General features: G+C 39.1%; 1 protein-coding gene and 1 pseudogene across 2 annotated transcripts in view; both read left to right on the top strand.

Annotated features, from left to right (window-relative positions):
* LOC149494249 (uncharacterized) overlaps positions 1 to 19,933 on the top strand; it is a 59,517-nt gene that overhangs the window by 20,759 nt on the left and 18,825 nt on the right. The gene's annotated exons all lie outside the window — the stretch shown is intronic.
* LOC119370244 (nuclear poly(A) polymerase 1-like) lies at positions 1,003 to 19,562 on the top strand (annotated as a pseudogene). Its single transcript, XR_016322169.1, has 12 exons — positions 1,003 to 1,854; positions 1,960 to 2,037; positions 2,187 to 2,294; positions 3,217 to 3,279; positions 3,367 to 3,528; positions 4,316 to 4,443; positions 4,562 to 4,610; positions 13,433 to 13,446; positions 17,117 to 17,444; positions 17,953 to 18,117; positions 18,245 to 19,246; positions 19,467 to 19,562. The product of XR_016322169.1 is annotated as a nuclear poly(A) polymerase 1-like (transcript).

The following is a 19,933-nucleotide window of genomic DNA, read 5'->3' as shown; positions in this document are numbered from 1 at the left end:
ATTTTCAATCAATTCAATTTTCTGAACAATTTAATTAATAACTAAATCAAATTTATGATTTTTTATCTTCTAATTCATACATATCAAGCAGTGGATCACTCATTCTACTTTCACTTCTTGGTTAATAACATTTTTTTACTTCAGTAATGACTGATGCTATTTCTCCTCATACATTTACGAGGTTTTGATGATGGAATTCATGTACGAACATTTGGTTCGGCATCATTTCAGAATGAATAGTTTGTAGTTTTTTTTAATTTTATAATATTTTATTCAATTGTATATTTTCAAATTATAAAAATATAATATATAATAATGATGTAAAAATAAAAATGTTAAACAGAAGAGATGGAACTGAAGACCTTTTAAGAGTACAAATAAAAAAATGTTATTTCAAAATGGGAAAAAATAAATTAATTACTAAGCTATAATCAAATTAACACATGAGAATTTTTATTTTAAAAAGATAACTAAGAAGTTCTTAATTTATGTTTTTATTAATATATTTGTCCTCTTTTACTAGGCAATTGATTATGAAGTTGATCTCTCTTCCATTAAGGCTTTGATGATCTGTTTTGGACGAAATAATTAAAGTATTAATAAAACCATAACTTAAAAAATTCATGGTAGTGTTTGAAAAATTATTGATTTAAATTATGCGTGGAGAAAAGGAGGATTAACAGAAATTTTTAGCGTTTTAAAATAAAAACCAAAAGTTCTCGTATGTCGATTTCACTATAATTCAAGGATGAATTTATCAGTTGTCCTTTCAAAAATATCAATGGTCTTATTTGTAATTTTATAATCTGTAACGGTTTAAGTAACACTAACCAACCAGTAACGGCTGTGCTGGCACTGGCCTTAACCGCCAAGTACCAACTCAAAACACGTAAGGATCCAACCCTATATGACGTCGTGAACAACTGTTACTCCTAAAATTATACAATATATATAATTTGTTTAACATAATATATCGCTGCATGATTCCACTTTCCAGCTTTTTCTGTTAGCTTGCAAGTGGTCATGAAGTATGGTTCTCTTGCCAGCCAATTTGAAAGAGTAGAAACAACCTTAACCCCTCTCTCTCTCATTATCTCTTTTTCTTCATCGGCTAAGGGTTCTTTCTTTGTCTATATGTATATATACCCTAACTAATCCTATGCATATATGATCCTAAATTGGATCAATTGATTTTCAGCTTCCTGTTCAAAATTGTTCTCATACTTGAGGAAATTCCACCAAAACAGAATCAGATTTTGCTTCAAAGAGGAGGCGCTCGATTCGCTAATCATTGCCGTATTTATATTTGAGCTATGTTTTCTCATTCATTTAGGGTTAAGGTTTTTCCCTTTTGGGAGGCTCTAAGTTCTGCTGTACTTTGTCCTCGTAGTATATATATATATATATATATATATATATATATATAGAATATTGCAATTGAATTTAGGGTTTAGCTTTCTCTGATTTTTGGATTTTCGTTTTTGTGTTTTGGGGTTGTTTGTGTAATGGTCTTAATTAATTGTACCTCTCTTCGCCCTGTACTGTACATCAGCGATTATTTTTTGATTCTTTCATTTTATTTATTTATTTATTTCGTTGTTTTTCTCAATGTTTATTGAAGATGTTATGATGACTAAATTTTATGGTTGACATCATCGTGTACAAAGACTGAACAGAAGAAAATATTTGAAGAAAAAAAGATAAAAAAAAAAGAAGGAAGAAAAACGAATGGGGAGTCCTGGATTAAGCACTCAAAATAATTGACACCAGCAACGACGATTAGGGATTGTAGAACCCATTTCCTTGGGTGGACCAACAGAGTACGGTGTAATAAAGACTTGTGAACTTGAAAAGGTTTATTTGTGGTTTTGTTTACTCTTTGTTTTCTCCCTTATTCTAATCTTGTTCAAATATTTGCTTTATAAATGATGGATTTGAGTATTATTTGAACATGTGTAGCATTTGCAAAATGCGGGGCTGTATGAGAGTCAAGAGAAGGTTGTGAATAGAGAGGAAGTGCTTGGGAGACTAGACCAGGTTCAAATTTATCTTCTTGTCACTGTTTATGTCATTTCTATCCAGGCTTTTGTTCTTCACCTCTGAACATTTGTTGCCTTGCATTTATATTTTTACTTTTTTTCTTCTGGCTAAAGTATGTGTCATGTTGGTGATATAAAATGTAACAGATTGTGATGAATTGGGTGAAAGTGATTAGCCGTGCAAAAGGGTTGAATGAGCAACTAGTGCAGGAAGCAAATGCTAAGATTTTCACCTTTGGTTCTTATTGGCTAGGGGTATGCTTATAATCTTATCTTTTCCTTCTGAAGAATAGAGGTTTTCTTGCTGCATACACCTTTTCCATGTATATGCTTTTGTAGCTTGGGAATTGGAGGGAGAGGAAGAATTAAATTGTCATTCAACTTTCCACTATGAGCTTGTTGATTTATTACTTATGTTCATGTATGTGCATGGATTCAACTTTTTGTTAGTAAGTTTTTATTTTATTTTATTGTTAATTTGCATGCTTTTCATCGTTTATCTCATGTGAAGGTGAAGTTCCTTTTGGCATATGTTTGAAAACCCGCATTCATCAAAGGCAACTATGATGCATAATATTTGAGAGATTGATTTAGTAGGGATGCATTGTGGGTTATTAGTTGGATTGGATATTCATGATCATTCTCTAATATATGTACCATTTAAAACTACTATATGCTATTCATGTACTATTGACATTTTGCGATGGAGAATTTGATATGTGAATGACTATAACTGCAACTGAATTTAGTGGCAGAAAGAATTTTAAGAGTTATGAGTTGGCCTCTAGTTGTTTACTCTAGGTTTGTTTTTGCTTTGCCTCCATGGAATCTCTTTTATGACTACTAGATCATGACCTTTAGTTACTTTGCCTTTTCACTTATTTTTTCATCTAGTATGTGTGCTAAATTGAATGCCATAACTTCATACTTTAGCATTTTCTGTAGCTTTTGTTGACCTTTAGTTGCTTTGCCTTTATGGAATCTCTATTCATTTTCTGTAGCTAATTCAGCATTTACGATCTTACCAAATGTATAATATAAAACTCTAATTATTCACTTTTCAATATTATATGGTAATTGTGAGTAGTAGCGATGGGCGAGTGGTCATCACCATGCATATGAACATCCATAAGGGAGCAAGAATGGGACAACTGTTTTTCTGAATTATATTTTTCAGGTGCATGGCCCTCGTGCAGATATTGACACTCTTTGTGTGGGACCTAGACATGCACCATGAGAAGTGCGATCAACTTTTTGTGTTTATGATATAGAATTCAGTTGTGGAAATACTTAGTGAGTTTAAAAATTCCTCTAATATTGGTTGGAGGAAGACTTTTTCGATGAGCTACATAGAATGCTATCAGAGATGCCTGAAGTTACAGAGTTGCATCCTGTGCCTGATGCACATGTTCCAATAATGAGATTCAAGTTTAAGGGTGTTTCAATAGATCTTCTTTATGCAAAGTTGTCCCTTTGGGTGATTGCTGAAGTAAGTTTTGGTTAATCTAACATCCCTGGATTTTTCATTTTTTATATTGAAAATGGTCCCTGGTTTTTTGCATTTGACATTGAAATGGTCCTCTTTATCTTATTCAATATGCTTAATTTACTTTCATTCTTTCATTCTTTAGTTCTACTGTTTTAATGTGGACTAATGGCGTGCTTGATTCATCGTTTTGTTCTACCACAATACATGCATGCATGTCTATGAAGAACAAGTGTTCCTATTACTGTATAATTTGTTTTTATCTTTATCCTGTTTCCTTTTTGAAAGCTTTCTTTGCTTCTCAGAGAGTGGGTGAGAGGGTGGAGGAGAGACAAATCAGGGCAATCATGAATTTTAAAAGATTATAGACAAAGCTAAACAAACTAATCTATTCGAAAATAATTAAGAACTCAGGAAAAAAATGGCAGTAGAGCGATTTCAAATGCTACTTTTTTTGGATGGGAAAGGGAGAAATGAATTTTGCTTTCATTTGTTTGAAAAAGATGGCGGCCCTTTGTCCTTGATTGTGGCAGGATAGGGATGACACCTTCATAGTTTTTTTTATCAATCTATTAGAGAATAGAAAGAGAGGATATAAGATTGGTAGATTGGTTTGTGCTTTATGAGATACTGCTTCACCTTTGAGTCCTTGGGTATTGATAAGAATGCTTAATGAGATATTTCAGTTCAAGCGCAAGGGCTTTATATTACCACTTGCAATAGGCTTATCATAAGCTTCTCTCACGAATACAAATTCATGTTCTCTATTTAATTGTTTGATTTCATGCAGGATTTAGATATTTCACAAGACTCCATACTACAAAATGCAATGAAAAAATCGTCCGTAGTCTTAATGATTGCAGAGTTACTGACCAGATTTTACGTTTGGTGCCAAACATTCAAATTTTGAATTGCTTTGTAGTTGCTTTTTTTGCTTTTCAGTTTGACTGATTATGTCATTCTTTCTGAGGGAGAGAGATAGACTATTGTCACCTTTATTATCTCTAATAGTGTTTTCACCTTTCCTCAAGAGCAGAATTTCCACACAACATTGCGATGCATGAGGTTTTGGGCAACGCGACATGGTGTTATTTAAATGTATGATACTACTTTCTGATGCTGATCGCCATGCTATAGTACCATTGTGAACCCCTCCCCCGAAAACATAGCATGCAAATGCATGTGACTAAGGGTAGAAATGCACGTGAATGTATGAGTCGCCACCTTATTTAATTATTTTAGGGTAAACTAGGAAAAAACCCTAAGTTGACTCCAATTTTAATTAACCTAATTACTAGATTAATTATCCCAAAGTTTAAGGCATAGTCTACGAACCCGAGGTGGATCCCAAGACCATGTCATGTTGATGAACTAACCAAAAAAAAAAAAAAATGAATGCTTTGCAAGGTAATTGGACCAATGGAATGTTTAAGTGATTTCGACTTGCCGTTCGGGGTTAAATCCCAAACGTGCCTACGTACTTCTGTTTGAATGGAAGATCAAAGTCAACGTAGTTCGATAGGCCTTTTTTAAAGGGCTTTGAATGGGTATGCTTAATGCATGAGTGTGTGTATGCTTCGTGCTTTTTGTTTAGGCATTTTGCCAAAAATTGATTGATTAGGCGTTTGTTGCCAAGAAATGTTGATTTAAGGCTTTTAGCCAAAAGATTGATTCAGGCAATTTATTGCCAAAAATGTTGATTGGGCGATTGTCGTCAAAATGATTAATTTTAAGGCTTTATTGATTAATTCAAGGCATTTTTGCCAAAAATTGATTTAAGCGATTTGTCACTAAAAAATGGTTAATCTTACTTTATAGGCAATTTGTTTGCCAAAAGTGATTAATTGATTTGTAATATAGGCAATTTATTGCCAAGAAAAGCGTGTTTAATTAAGGATATTTAGCCACAATTATTGATTAATTGGACTTAAGCCGGACTGTTTGAAATAAAGGCGATTATACCATAGTCATTAATCGACTAGGCACTTTAGCCAATATTGTTGGATTTAGGCTTTAATACCACGATTATTAATTAACCGGGCATTTTAGCCTAAACTTATTTAATTGAGGCAGTTTATTTGCCTAATGATGACATGAATGCATTTATGCAGTTGTAGAATTAGGAGTATAAGAGAAACATGCATGAAGTGCTAAAATTAAATAGGCTGGGTTTAGTTATGTACCTGATTTATTCGACGGCCGCTTCTTAGCTTCAGCTTGAAAACTCCAAGTTAAGCTCCTCGTTTGGGGAATATTAATTAATTTAATTCAATTTAAGTGACCAAGTATCACAACAATAAAAATAATAAAAGCCTATGCTAAATGCAGAAAAGCAGTAAAGAATCGCAAGGAGCGTAGGGGAGAAGGAGCGTCCGTCAACACAGACTGAGTGAGTAAAAACGGAGTGCCGGGGTTGTATTTATAGGAAAAAACCCGACCTGGAGGGCGGCGGCTGCCGCCGCCTTAACCGGCGGCTGCTGACGGTGGCGGCAGCCGGAGCCGCCGTGTCCGGCGGACGCCGCCGCTGTGGTTGGCGGGTTTGCTAACTTTTCATTTCGGAGGCTTTTTCAGGAGTTTCGGACCTCCAAAAAATATTCCGGGACCAGTTCTGCGATCCTCGTAATTTTCCGAACGTTTCAAGTACCATATTGGCATACTTTTGGTGAACTTTTCGAATGGCCTCCGATCCGGCCGGACTGTTTGCAGTCCGGGAAAACTGGCTCTTTGAGCCTCAAAATTTGGGTATTCACAGTTGCCCCCCACCGGCAACCATAACAATGATTTATGGGAGTCGGTTGTTGTCTGAAAAGCAAATTTTGAAGGTGAAATTCAGACGCGTCCAGAAGACCCGCCTTTTGGCTATTTGCTTATTAATAGCTTGAAATTCTCACTTTTTATTCATTCTAAACTCTCCAAAACAAAGAATTCTCTCAAATTCTCTCAACTTCCTCATCATGACTTCTCCGAGTCACAACAGCGACGAGGATTTTCCTAGAGTCTTTGGGAATTTCCCTGGACGAGGTCAATGTTACGGCGGACGCTGACACTCACGCCTCCATAACTGGCATCTACGCCCAGGTAAGCTCCCTTTCACTTTTATTTGCTTTAATTATTTTTTGGGCCTTAGAGGCCGAAATGTGAATTTTTGGGCCTTAAGGGCCAAAGTGTGAATTTTTGGGCCTCTGTGGCCAAACTGTGAATTTTTGGGCCTCTGTGGCCAAATCGTGAATTTTCGGGCCTCTATGGTCAAAATGTGAATTTTTGGGCCTCTATGGTCAAAATGTGAATTTTTGGGCCTCTGTGGCCAAACTGTGAATTTTTGGGCCTCTGGGCCAAAATGTGAATTTTTGGGCCTTAGTAGCCAAATTCAAAATTTTTGGGCCTTCGGGGCCAAATGTGAACTTCTGGGCCTTAGTGGCCAAATTGGGAATTTTTGGGCCTTAGGGGCCAAAATGTGAACTTCTGGGCCTTATGGCCAAATTGGGCATTTTTGGGCCTTTGGGGCCAAATTGGGAATTTTTGGGCCTTAGGGGCCAAAATGTGAACTTCTGGGCCTTTGATGATCAGAGGAGGAGGAGGCCCCGTCGCTGATGCCATAGTTGCTAGGCTTTTCTGTTGTTGTCTGTACTTTTCTTTGCCTGTATTTTCTGTACTGTACTTCATTTGTACCTGCATTTGGTTAGTGCTAAACAACTTATATGCATGCATGTTTATTCATTTCAATTAAGAAAGAACAGAATTTCTCTTTTTAATTTTCAATTTCCAACTTTTTCCTTGATTTTTTTCTCTTTTTTTTTTTTTTTTTTTTTTTTGAAGATGAACCCTTTTTATAACCACAGCATGCACAGCTGGACTAAGAGTCTCTCCAAGGTAGAAAAGATAATTCGGGGAGGCATGTGGTACATTTCCTGGTATGACATCACCGGCTTTATCCAGGTTAGCTTCCGCCATAATCGGGTTTACTTTTTAGGCCTTACACATTGTACTTGGTACTGCGCTTCGCGCGTTTTGAGGCAGATGGGGATAGACCAGACTGTTCCGATTATGGATGACATTTCAGCTGATTCAGCCATTACTCCGGGTGTTACCCGAGCCGTCCTTAGGACCTGGGTTAGAGATCATCACATGGTTAGGCCTTTACCTAATCCTGCCAGTGTTCAGACTTCTCCTGAGTATCGGACCTGGTTCATTGCCGTTGTCTGGCCAATTGAGAGGCCAAGGAGGACCGTACTGCTGAGTGCACTTGAAGGTTGGGTTCAGGCTGACGCGGATGATGAGGTTGGGACTGATGAGGAGATTGTGTTGGCTCCCCGGACAGGCGAGGTTGGAGAGAGTTTAGCAGCTAGGGATGACTCGGAGGATGTTGCCCCACGGAGGCGACGGGACACCTAGACTCTATAGGCTTTTTGGACTTTTTGTTGTTTTTCCCTTATTTTGACTTTTTATTTGGGATTTGGACTTTGGATTTTGGACGTATGTTTTGTTTTTATTTTTTTGACTGAGACTTCATTATTTATTTATTTTTCCTTTGACTCTTTTGCTTTCTGCTTGACTTTATTGCTTTAATTGAGAATGTGATTTGTCTTTTAAGCTTTCCAAGCATTTTCCAACTTTATTTATTCAGGCTCTAATTTTTGCCTAAGCCGCCCTCTCGGGTTTTCAGCTTAGCGAGCTACCCATTTTTGCCTAAGCCGCCCTTTTTGGGTTTTCGACTTAGCGGGTTTTTCTCTCTTTTTTTTTCTTTTCTTTTTCTTTTCTTTTTTTTTTATTTGGCAAAGGAGAATGAATTATGCAATGATTTTCATTAATGTTTAGACCGTACCCAATGAGGGCTACCTACATATCTCCGATACATAATTTCTTTTTTCCGAGGAGAATCAGGTCTAATGTAGCTCTTTTTACATTATGCAATGCTTATTATACAAAATATCTTTTTAACTGATCTAAATTACATGGATTCGTAAACTCCAAACCATCTAAATCAGTCAAAATGACGGCTCCGCCAGACAATATTTTCTTCAACACATAGGGTCCAACCCAATGAGGACGAAACTTCCCACGTGGGTCTATGATTGGCTATCTAATTTCCTTCAGGACCAAACAGCCTTCTTCCAGTTTTCGGTCTTTGACCTTCTTGTTAAAATGCCGTGCAATTCTCCTCTGGTAAACTTGAGTTTGGTGGATCGCTCGCAATCGCTTTTCATCCATACCCAAGAGTTGCAAATGATAATTCTTAGCCCAATCTGCTTCGCTGATCTGGCTTTCCCAGATAATCCTCGCTGACTGAACTTCCACCTCGATAGGCAACACTACTTCCATACTATACACTAAGGAATACGGAGTTGCCCCAGTAGGCGTTCTGATTGAAGTCCTATATCCCCATAGAGCATTTGGCAACTGTTCATGCCAAGCTTTATGCTTTTGAACCGTCTTCTGCAAAATGACTTTTATAGCCTTGTTTGCAACTTCTACAGCCCCATTCGTTTGTGGACGATAGGGTGAGGACTTGTGATGTTGAATCTTCTTTTGCTTCAACAGGTCAGAAAATTCACTTTGAAAATGGGACCCGTTATCGGTAATGATCTCGAATAGCGTTCCGTACCGACAAAGGATGTTAGTACGAACGAACTGTGCTGCCTTCTTGGCATTCAAGACCGAATAGGAGGCTGCCTCAATCCACTTAGTGAAATAATCAACAGCAACCAGGATGAATTGATGACCATTGGAAGCCTTCAGGTGGATCTTTCCGATCATATCAATGCCCCAAGTGGCGAAGGGCCATGGTGAAGCAATAGGATTCAAATTGACCGGAGGCTGTTTTTGCAGCTTAGCCAAAAATTTGACACTCATGACACTTCTGCGTGTGCCTCACGCAATCTGCATTCATAGTTGACCAGTAATAACCCAGGTTCACAATTTTCCGAGCCAAGGCTATCCCATGCATGTGTGGACCAGACTCCCCATTATGTAAGGAATCCATGATGGTTTGAGCTTCTCCCTCATCAACGCACCTTAGGTGTAGGCCATTCCAACTTCTTTTATACAGAACTCCCCCAGTAAGGAAATATCTGGATGCTAACTGTCTCAATGTCCGTTGATTAGTCTTGGTGGATCCCTCCGGGTAGGCTTCATTCTGAAGATAATTCTGTATATCCCAATACCAAGGCTTGTCATCCACCAAATTCATGATATGTGCTGGCTGTTTCTGTAGCTGAACTGTCAGAGGTCGAATGACTTGGTCTCCCCCTACATTAACCATGGAGGCCAAAGTAGCCAGAGCATCAGCAAACTGGTTTTTGGCTCATGGCAAGTAGTGGAAAGATAAATCCTCAAATTACTGCGCCAATTCGTCCAAGCGTTGTAGGTAAGGAACCAAATGCTCTTCTTTAATTTTCCATTTTCTGAAGGCTTGGGAGACTATTAGATTCGAATCCCCGAAAACCTTGAGGACCTTTATGTCCTTTTCCAGGGCTGCTTCTAACCCTTTTATGCAAGCTTCATACTCGGCTTCATTGTTGGTGCAGTCGAAATCTAATTTGACTGGGATTGGGACGTATTCTCCACAAGGAGTTTTGAATACGACTCCAACCCCATTTCTATGGTAGTTTGAAGCTCCATCGAAGTACATTTCCCAGACTTCACTCTCCAAGCTCAACAAGTCTTCATCAGGAAATTCTACCTCCGGTATTTGGTCTTCGACCGGTAATTCTGCTAATTGATCAGCCAAGGCTCCGCCTTTCACTGCCTTCCGTTGTACGAATTTTAAATCATAGGCTGCGAGCACCGACACCCACTTAGCCATCTTACTGTCAAGAATCAGCCTCTCCATAAGGAATTTCAAAGGGTTCGATTCAGAAATAACGTATGTGGTGTAGGACGAGAGGTAGTGCTGCAACTTTGTACAAGCCCAAACTAGAGCCAGACACAACTTCTTTATCTTATTGTATTTTAGCTCGTATTCTAGCATCCTTTTGCTGAGGTAATACACAGCATTTTCTACCCTTGTATCTTCTGCTTGTTGAGCTAGCATTGCACCCATCGCTTCTTCTGTCACTGATAGGTACAATAGCAAAGGCTTTCCTAGCCTTGGTGGCTGTAGAACTGGCGGGGATAACAGATATTGCTTGACTTGGTCGAAAGCTTTCTGACAATCCTCATTCCATTTGATGGCTACTCATTTCCTGAGTAATTTGAAAATCGGACCATAAGTATCGGCCAATTGATTAATGAACCGGCTGATGTACTGTAGCCTTCCCAGGAAACCCCGAACTTCTTTTTCCGTCTTCGGTGCTGGCATTTCCAGAATGGCTTTGGCTTTTGAAGGGTCAATCTCTATGCCCTTCCAACTGACCATATGCCCCAGAAATACTCCGGATGTTGCTCCAAACAGACACTTCGCCGGGTTGAGCTTTAAATTGTACTTTTGAAGTCTAAGGAAGAACTTCTCAAGTGCTGTTGTATGTTCTTCAGCTGTTTTTGATTTAACAACCATATCGTCCACGTACACTTCTACTTCTTTGTGAATCATGTCATGGAAGATGGTCGTTGCCATTCTTTGATAGGTTGCTCCGGCATTTTTGAGCCCAAAAGGCATAACCCTGTAGCAGTAGGTTCCCCACTCCGTGATGAATGCCGTTTTCTCTTTGTCTGGCAAATGCATCATTATTTGATTATACCCGACAGCAAAATCAGTCAAGGAGACCATCTCGTGTCCAGCCATTCGGTCCACCAACAAGTCAATATGCGGCAGGGGGAAGTCGTCCTTCGGACATGCTTTATTCAAATCCCGGTAGTCGACACACATTCGCACCTTTTCATCCTTCTTAGGAACCGGCACTATGTTTGCCAACCACGTCGGGTAGGCAATGGGTTCTATGAACTTATTCTCCAATTGCTTAGCTACTTCCTCCTTGATTTTCAAGGACCATTCTGTTTTTAGTCTTCTCAGCTTCTGTTTTACTGGCTTAGCCTCAGGGTATACTAGAATCTTGTGCACTGCTATTGCCGGGTCAATTCACGTGATGTCACTTGCCTTCCACATGAAACAATCGGCAAACTTCTTCAAACATTCACTGACCTGTTCCCTGTTCACACAGTCAGATGCAATGTATGTATGTTCATTTTCTTCTTTACCAATTATTATTTTTTCCTTTTCATTTTTTATTTCATTTATTTCTTTTTCATTATTTTTGCTTGGAAATGTTTGGAAAGATAGACACATGGGGTAGTCAAGAATTTGCAAGCCTTTATTGATTATGACGGAATCGTCCTAAAAAATTACATCAAATTTAAAGTCTGGATTTTCTAAATCTGACACAGAATTGGAACTGGACTCTGACTCGGTTTCAGACTCGGGGTCAGACTCAGACTCAATACAGGACTTGATTACAGACTCTAGGTTTGACTCGGGAGGGGGTTTATCAGCAGTGCGCTCCTCCTCGGCGTACCAGTTGGTGAGAGGCCCTTCGTACGGCTTGATCAGGCTCAACAGGTCTTGATTCCCATCACTTCCTGTAATGACTGCAACCTCGTCAAAGAGACTGGGCTGCATGAAGTCTTCCACTTCTAGTTCAGTTATTGTTTCGGGCTTGTTGCCCCAGACATCAGAGAATATTTCTAACCCAGGCAGCATCCTCTTAGCAGTCGGGCAGCGAAATGGTTCTTGGAAGCCACGATAAGGAATCGTTTCTCCCGGTTTGCAGAAGTAACCATTCAAAGTCAAAAGGTAAGGCCGCATTTGTATACTCTCCTTCCTTCCCCTCTTGGTTCTCTCAGCACGGTCTTCATCAGTGGGCTCATAACCCAATCCAAAGGTCCCTTCATTCACCGGACACTCCCAGGCTTGCAGTGTGGGGTATCTCTTTTCGGACCTTGCCATAATCATTCCCGGCAGATAGGACATCTTCAGCATTAAAGGCACTATGCAGTTTATTTGCACCGTCCCGAAATCAAAGAGAATTCAAGAGTTTGTAGTCTTTCCTTCTATGAACTGCACAGTGTCATATTGAAATCCCGAGAGAGGAAATTGGCAGTTTCAGGGTTGACCTCAAAGAGAGGCTGGCCCTTTGGCTTCTTGAGCTGGCTGTAGTCATCCCCCTGAATAGTGATAACCTTATCCTCATAAGGAAACTTGACCTTTTGGTGCAAGGAGGAGGGTACTGCCTTAGTATTATGTATCCATGGTCGACCCAGAAGTAAGTTGAAGCTAGTTGGCACATCAATTACTTAGAACGGGACCTCCATCACAGCTGGCCCAATTGTTAACTTCAACGTAGCAACCCCCAACACTTCCCTCCGGGTGCTATCGTAGGCTTTAACTATCTGGTCTGATGGAATGAAATCTGTTTCTTTCAACCCTAGACAGCTGGCTACCCTTAGTGGGCAGATGTTCAGTGCTGACCCATTATCAATGAGAACCATGGACACAGTTTTATCTCTAGTCTGAACAGTGACATAAAGGGCATTGTTGTGACTGCCTCCCTCCTTGGGTAAGTCATCATCAGAAAACCCAATGCTTTGCATCTTTGATGATTGAGTGAGGGTGGATACCAGCACTTCAGGGCTAACCTCCACCGATGTTTGGAGTTGACTCAAAGCCTTGCAAAGAGCTTGGCGATGAGGAAAAGATGATGCTAGAAGTTCCCAGATTGACACTTTAGCCTGGGTCTTTTTCAACTGTGAGAGCATCGGGTCTTCCTTTGGCTCATTTGCCCTCTGGTAGGAGTTATTTTGGACTTTGTCCAGGACTAGTGGTTCATACTGTCTTCCGCTCCTGGTTATTGCATCGACCTCTTCAGTCAGGTCATTCAGATCCAGGACACAGATTTCATTCATTTCTAGGAATAATTCGAAAGGATCGATTAATTCCTGGTCAGAAACAATAACATTTACCCCGTGATTCGGCAAGGGGTTAGTGCTAATGTTCGGCTTACTTCTCGGAATAATTGAACCGTTGTCCACCAGGTCTTGGATGCTATTCTTAAGCGTCCAGCACGCTTCAGTCTTGTGCCCACTACCCTGATGGTACTCATAGTATTCGTCGGTTCTGTAGTTCCTTGGTAATGGGTTGGGTGGTGGCCTGGCTTCCAAAGGCTTAATGTAATTAGCTTTGACAGCCTCTCGGAACACTAAAAGGATTGGCATCCCGAGATCAGTATATGTTCTTCTTGACTGACCGCAACTTCTCATATTTCCCACACGTAAAGGATTCGTGGGGGTGATGCTTGCCACTTCGTGGACTTTGCTAGCTTGGCTAGGTTTCTTGTATTTTGAGGTTCCCGAGTCTTCTTTCAGTTGCCCCATTTGAATCAAATCTTCTACCTTCGTAGTAGTGGCAATAAGTGACTGAAACGTTGGTAGGTACTGGGTTTGTAGTTGTTGTTGGTAGACAGGCTACAGGTTCTTTATAATTATGTCCACCTGTTCTTGCTCAGAAGGCCGGTTGATCATTTGGGCGCCCTTGGCCCTCCACCTCGTAAGGAATGAGGAAAAGGGTTCATTGTTTTTCTGTTTAGTGGTTTCCAGTTCCCTCCGAGTAACATCAACCTCCATGTTATAGTGGTATTGCGTATTAAACGCATTGCAGATGTCCTCCCAGGTCTTCATCTTAGACCGGTCCAGACTAACAAACCATCTCAAAGCAGCACCAGTCAGAGATTGTTGGAACAACTGAGCAAGGAGCTCGCTGCTCAATCCAAACGGGTTAAGGGCACCCACATACATTTTCAGGTGCATTTTGGGACAAGTGGTTCCATCAAACTTGTCCATGTTGGGCATTTTGAATTTTGTGGGCAGTCTTGCTTCGGGAAACAAGGACAAGGAGTCCATGTCCACCACTTCCTTGTGTGTTTTAAGGGCAGTAATAGACCTTTCCAACAGTTCCAGTTTTTCTCTCATTTTCTGAGCTTCCAGCTCAGAAGCAGTTCTGGAGGGCATGTCATCCAGGTTAAGGGCAGGGTTTGTCGGTTCAGCAGCAGGTCCCTGATTGGAGGTAGCAGGTCCACTTCCCCCAGCCGAAGCCCCATTTCCATTACCATTACCCAATTCAGCTATTAGGGCAGTCCTTGGGGCAGCCAATGCCTCATTCATTCTGGCCTCCATTCTGGCCTCCAGTTGTTCAATAAGATTTTGGATGTCAGAGATTGATGCCATTGGTGCAGTTGGAGTTGGTAAAGTTGAAGCTGGTGAAGTTGGTGAGGTAGGTGATAGTACTGTAGGTGTGACTGGAACTTGGATAGGCACTCGAACAGCGGGTACCTGATAGGATAAAGGTAGCTGGATTAGGGTACGGTGGTTCATGTATCAAGGTAGTGATGTGAGGTAGATCAACTCTTTGTCCAACTGTGCATGACTAAAAACAAAAGAGTGTTTTGTGTTCTCTTTGTGTTTATTTATGATATGTCATGAATGCGCACAACATCACGTCATAATCCGTTTATGATATGATTCACATCATTGGGTGCATACAGTCCTAAAGGATAGGTTCTATAGGCTATGACACAAATAGAGAATTGGCTTATCAAGGAACCCTTGAACCTTGAGCATGGATATACCTAACCACATGTGAAACAAAGAGTTTCGCGTGGGTCCAACGGTATGCATACTCATGGGCCATCCCCAAAAGGATTAGGGATGGTTTGCGGTAACAGGGAGGATGCTTTGGCTGTCCGTCGACATAATCAAAGAGACCTGCCGATCAGCGCTACTTGCTATCCAAACTCAGAAGTTTGAACAGAGAGAGAAGAAATTCATTTGAAATTCGTTTTTTGTGCAATGGAGAAAAAGATTCTCAATCGTGCAAATAAATCAACAAATTTAAATGATTTAAAGTAAATTTCAATTAGGTCAAAATTTTCCTTATTAAGCATTCTTAAAGAAAGAATACCTAATCCATGTTAGGGTACCCTGCAAAACAAAGCATAGTAAAATAATGCCCTAAAGAAGGGCAGGTTAGTTTACACAACAATCGTAGTCCACTTTATGTAAAATGATTACATGTTGTCCCCAGCAGAGTCGCCAAACTGTGAACCCCTCCTCCGAAAACATAGCATACAAATGCATGTGACTAAGGGCAGAAATGCACGTGAATGTACGAGTCGCCACCTTGTTTAATTATTTTAGGGTAAACTAGGAAAAAAACCCTAAGTTGACTCCAATTTTAATTAACCTAATTACTAGATTAATTATCCCAAAGTTTAAGGCATAGTCTACGAACCCGAGGTGGATCCCGAGACGGATCCCGAGACCATGTCATGTTGATGAACTAACCAAAAAAAAAAAAAATGAATGCTTTGCAAGGTAATTGGACCAATGGAATGTTTAAGTGATTTCGACTTGCCGCTCGGGGTTAAATCCCAAACGTGCCTACGTACTTCCGTTTGAATGGAAGATCAAAGTCAACGTAGTTCGATAGGCCTTTTTTAAAGGGCTTTGAATGGGTATGCTTAATGCATGAGTGTGTGTATGCTTCGTGCATTTTGTTTAGGCATTTTGCCAAAAATTGATTGATTAGGCATTTGTTGCCAAGAAATGTTGATTTAAGGCTTTTAGCCAAAAGATTCATTCAGCCAATTTATTGCCAAAAATGTTGATTGGGCGATTATCGCCAAAATGATTAATTTTAAGGCTTTTAGCCAAAAGATTGATTAATTCAAGGCATTTTTGCCAAAAATTGATTTAAGCGATTTGTCGCTAAAAAATGGTTAATCTTACTTTATAGGCAATTTGTTTGCCAAAAGTGATTAATTGATTTGTAATATTGGCAATTTATTGCCAAGAAAAGCGTGTTTAATTAAGGCTATTTAGCCACAATTATTGATTAATTGGACTTAAGCCGAACTGTTTGAAATAAAGGCGATTATACCATAGTCATTAATTGACTAGGCACTTTAGCCAATATTGTCGAATTTAGGCTTTAATACTTCGATTATTAATTAACCGGGCATTTTAGCCTAAACTTATTTAATTGAGGCAGTTTATTTGCCTAATGATAACGTGAATACATTTATGCAGTTGTAGAATTAGGAGTAGAAGAGAAACATGCATGAAGTGCTAAAATTAAATAGGCAGGGTTTAGTTATGTACCTGATTTATTCGACGGCTGCTTCTTAGCTTCAGCTTGAAAACTCCATGTTAAGCTCCTCGTTTGGGGAATATTAATTAATTTAATTCAATTTAAGTGACCAAGTATCACAACAATAAAAATAATAAAAGCCTATGCTAAATGCAGAAAAGCAGTAAAGAATCGCAAGAAACGTAGGGGAGAAGGAGCGTCCGTCAATAGAGACTGAGTGAGAAAAAACGGAGTGTCGGGGCTGTATTTATAGCAACTAGGTAACTTTTCGTTCCGGAGGCTTTTCCGGGAGTTTCAGACCTCCAAAAAATATTTCGGGACCAGTTCTGCAATCCTCGTAATTTTTCGGACGTTTCAAGTACCATATTGGCATACTTTTGGTGAACTTTCCGAATGGCCTCTAGTCCGGCCGGACTGTTTGCAGTCCGGGAAAACTGGCTCTTTGAGCCTCAAAATTTGGGTATTCACAACCATTTCTTTTCATATTTGTTAAATTGGTCACCTATTTCTCATATTAAGGTTTAAGGTTTTCTTGGTGGCATAAATTGGGCATTACTTGTTGCCCGCATATGTCAGCTATATCCCAATGCACTGCCCAATATGTTAGTGTCTAGGTTCTTCAGGGTATATACTCAGTGGCGCTAGGCAAATCCAGTAATGCTCTGTGCCATTGAAGAAGGAACCCTTGGTCTTCAGGTTTGGGATCCTAGAAGAAATCCAAAGGATAGGTTTCATTTGATGGCTATAATTACTCCAGCTTATCCTTACATGAATTCTAGCTACAATGTGTCCTCAAGCACTTTGCGCATAATGTTAGAAGAGTTTGGGAGGGGGAATGAAATTTGTGATTCATGGCTAACATGCTTCTCCCACTCAAAGTACGTGAGTTTGTAAGTACAGTTTTAAGAAATATATTGCCTTCTTTTTTCGTACTGTCCCTTTTACTTTCCCTTTCCCATTTCATTTTAATTTTTATCTTGAAATAATTTTTTTCTACAATAGACGTACCATTTACTTTTGGGGGCTTGATTTCCAATCTCTATAATTTTTTATTCATTATCTATAGCAACTAGGTAGTTATTTGTATCTTCACCATTTGATCCAATTAGAGAATTTATTATTTCTTTTTTTATTTCTTTTTATTCTCCTTTACTGGTAGAAAAAGAGAGTAGATGAGCTAACCTCTTATTATTATTAGTTCTTATTTTAAATTTGTGAAAGTTGAAAAGGGTTTATTCTAATTGTTTCTCTTGGGTTTATCTTCTTTGTGATTTGTATCCTTTTTGGGCTTATCACATCAGCTTGTTCATCATTGCCATGATCATTTTTATGACTTTATGGTTTCTAATCCTTACAGGTAATGGAGGCAAGGTACGCTGATTGGGATAACCTTTTTTAGCCTTTTTCCTTCTTTGAAGCATACATAAATTACCTACAGATAGACATCCATGCAGAAAATGAAGATGATTTAAGACAGTGGAAAGGGTGGGTTGAATCTCATCTTTGCTAGCTTACATTGAAGATGAAGCTACTCCCCACCCACAAGTTGGGACAGTTTCAGCTCTCTCTATATTTTCTATACATTTTATGTACATATTCATGCATACTCTGTTTACTTGTATTGTGACGCTTTCCTTTTGCTACCCTAGATTGAGAGGCATACACACATTATGCTTCATCCGAACCCAGGTGAATTTATAGATAAATCTAGACCTCTACATTGTTCTTATTTTACGGGTTTGCAACGCGAACAAGGGGTTCCTGTAAATGAAGGGGAACATTTTGATATAAGGTTAGCTGTTGAGGAATTTAAACACTCTGTCAACATATATGCTTCATGGAAGCCTGGAATGGAGATCCATGTAATCCATGTGAAACGGAAGAACATGCCTTCCTTTATTTTTCCTAGTGGTGTTCGTCCTTCTCGTCCATCAAAAGCAACTTGGGATATTAGGCAAAGCTCAACTGAAAAATCATCTGAAGGTAGAGTTTCAGATGGATCAGATGATGGAAGGAAGAAAAGGTCAATTGATGATAATGTTGCATATACCATGAAAAACATGGAGTCCTTTATTGCTGCTCCTTTTGATGGGGAAGTTAATGATGGAAGCCTTTCTGTTGGCAATGTTGCTGTAGGAGGTGTTATTGTTAGTGCAAATGGGATGCAAGAAAATAGGGAAGAAAAAATAAATGGCCTTAAAGATTTGGAAATTTAGTAAGGATTCTTGCTCAAAATGCTGATCTTAATCTGCAGAGTAAAGATTTGTCTGCCACCAGGGATACTCCATGCTCTAAGGAGGCTGAGAAACTGGCAATTGAGACAATAATTTCTGGTCCTTATGTTACTAACCAAGGTTTATCACAAGAAGTTGATGAGCTTGAAGATGATCTTGACTGCGGAATTTAAGTCAAAGATTCAGTGGGCAATACAAAAGAAGGCTCAGTGGGTGTTGCAAGTAGTGTTCTATATTTGCATGGACTATTTATTTCAGTAATGCATTACTGTGCTTTATAGTTGACAGCATTGTTTTGCCTAGTTGACAGCATTGTTTTGCTCTATTGTTTATTGAAGTTTGCAGAACTTGAGACGCTATTGGCCAATGGGGTCTCTTCTGCTGCACCTGTGCCACAAAAGAAACCTCTTATTAGGTAATTTTAATTGCAAAAGTACTAAAAAGGAGCAATCAAAAATGTGTTACAAAATAAAAACCAAACCAAACAGTTGCTTTAATTTAAGTTTTTGAGAAGAAACTACTGCAGGTATCCATTTGGATTAAATGTAAATGTAGAAGAGTATATCCTTCTTTCTGTTTATCAATATTTTTTACAAGGCATATGGCCACATACTTGTTTTCCATATGAATTGCAGGTTGAGCTTCAATTTATTAGGAAAAGCCAGCGGCAAAAGCACATGAAAGGATTTCAAATGTCATATGGAGCAAAGCCAGTGGGAGCTTGCTAGGCTTTTTTAGGGTTCTTCCTATGTATGAGATTTCTTTTTTCTTTTTTTTTTTGTGAAAATAAGAAAAAAAAAAAAAGAAAAAAGGAGAGAATCTTGTCTCCCTTTGTAACATATTGACAACCAACGTTAATAAATCTTGAATTTTCTTACAGCTCTCTGAATTGTATCCTCGAATTCATTTTTCTATTCTTCATGTTATTAAATATTAATAGCATGAACGTGTCGGTCTAAGTTGAATGAAGTTTCCATTTCACATGGTTGGTTCTGATATTTTATTGACTTTTATGTTGACTTTCTTTGCACTTGACTGTTCGCAATTATATTAAATTAATTGTAATCGGAATTGCTATTAGAAAATTAAACATTTTAGATGG

The sequence above is a fragment of the Jatropha curcas genome, chromosome 8 (assembly GCF_041381405.1).
Source record: "Jatropha curcas cultivar XTBG-Jc1 chromosome 8, XTBG_Jcur_1.0, whole genome shotgun sequence".
NCBI classification, from domain to species: Eukaryota; Viridiplantae; Streptophyta; class Magnoliopsida; order Malpighiales; family Euphorbiaceae; genus Jatropha; species Jatropha curcas.
The sequence above is the reverse complement of the archived record's forward strand: the minus strand, read 5'-3'. Positions and strand labels throughout refer to the sequence as shown.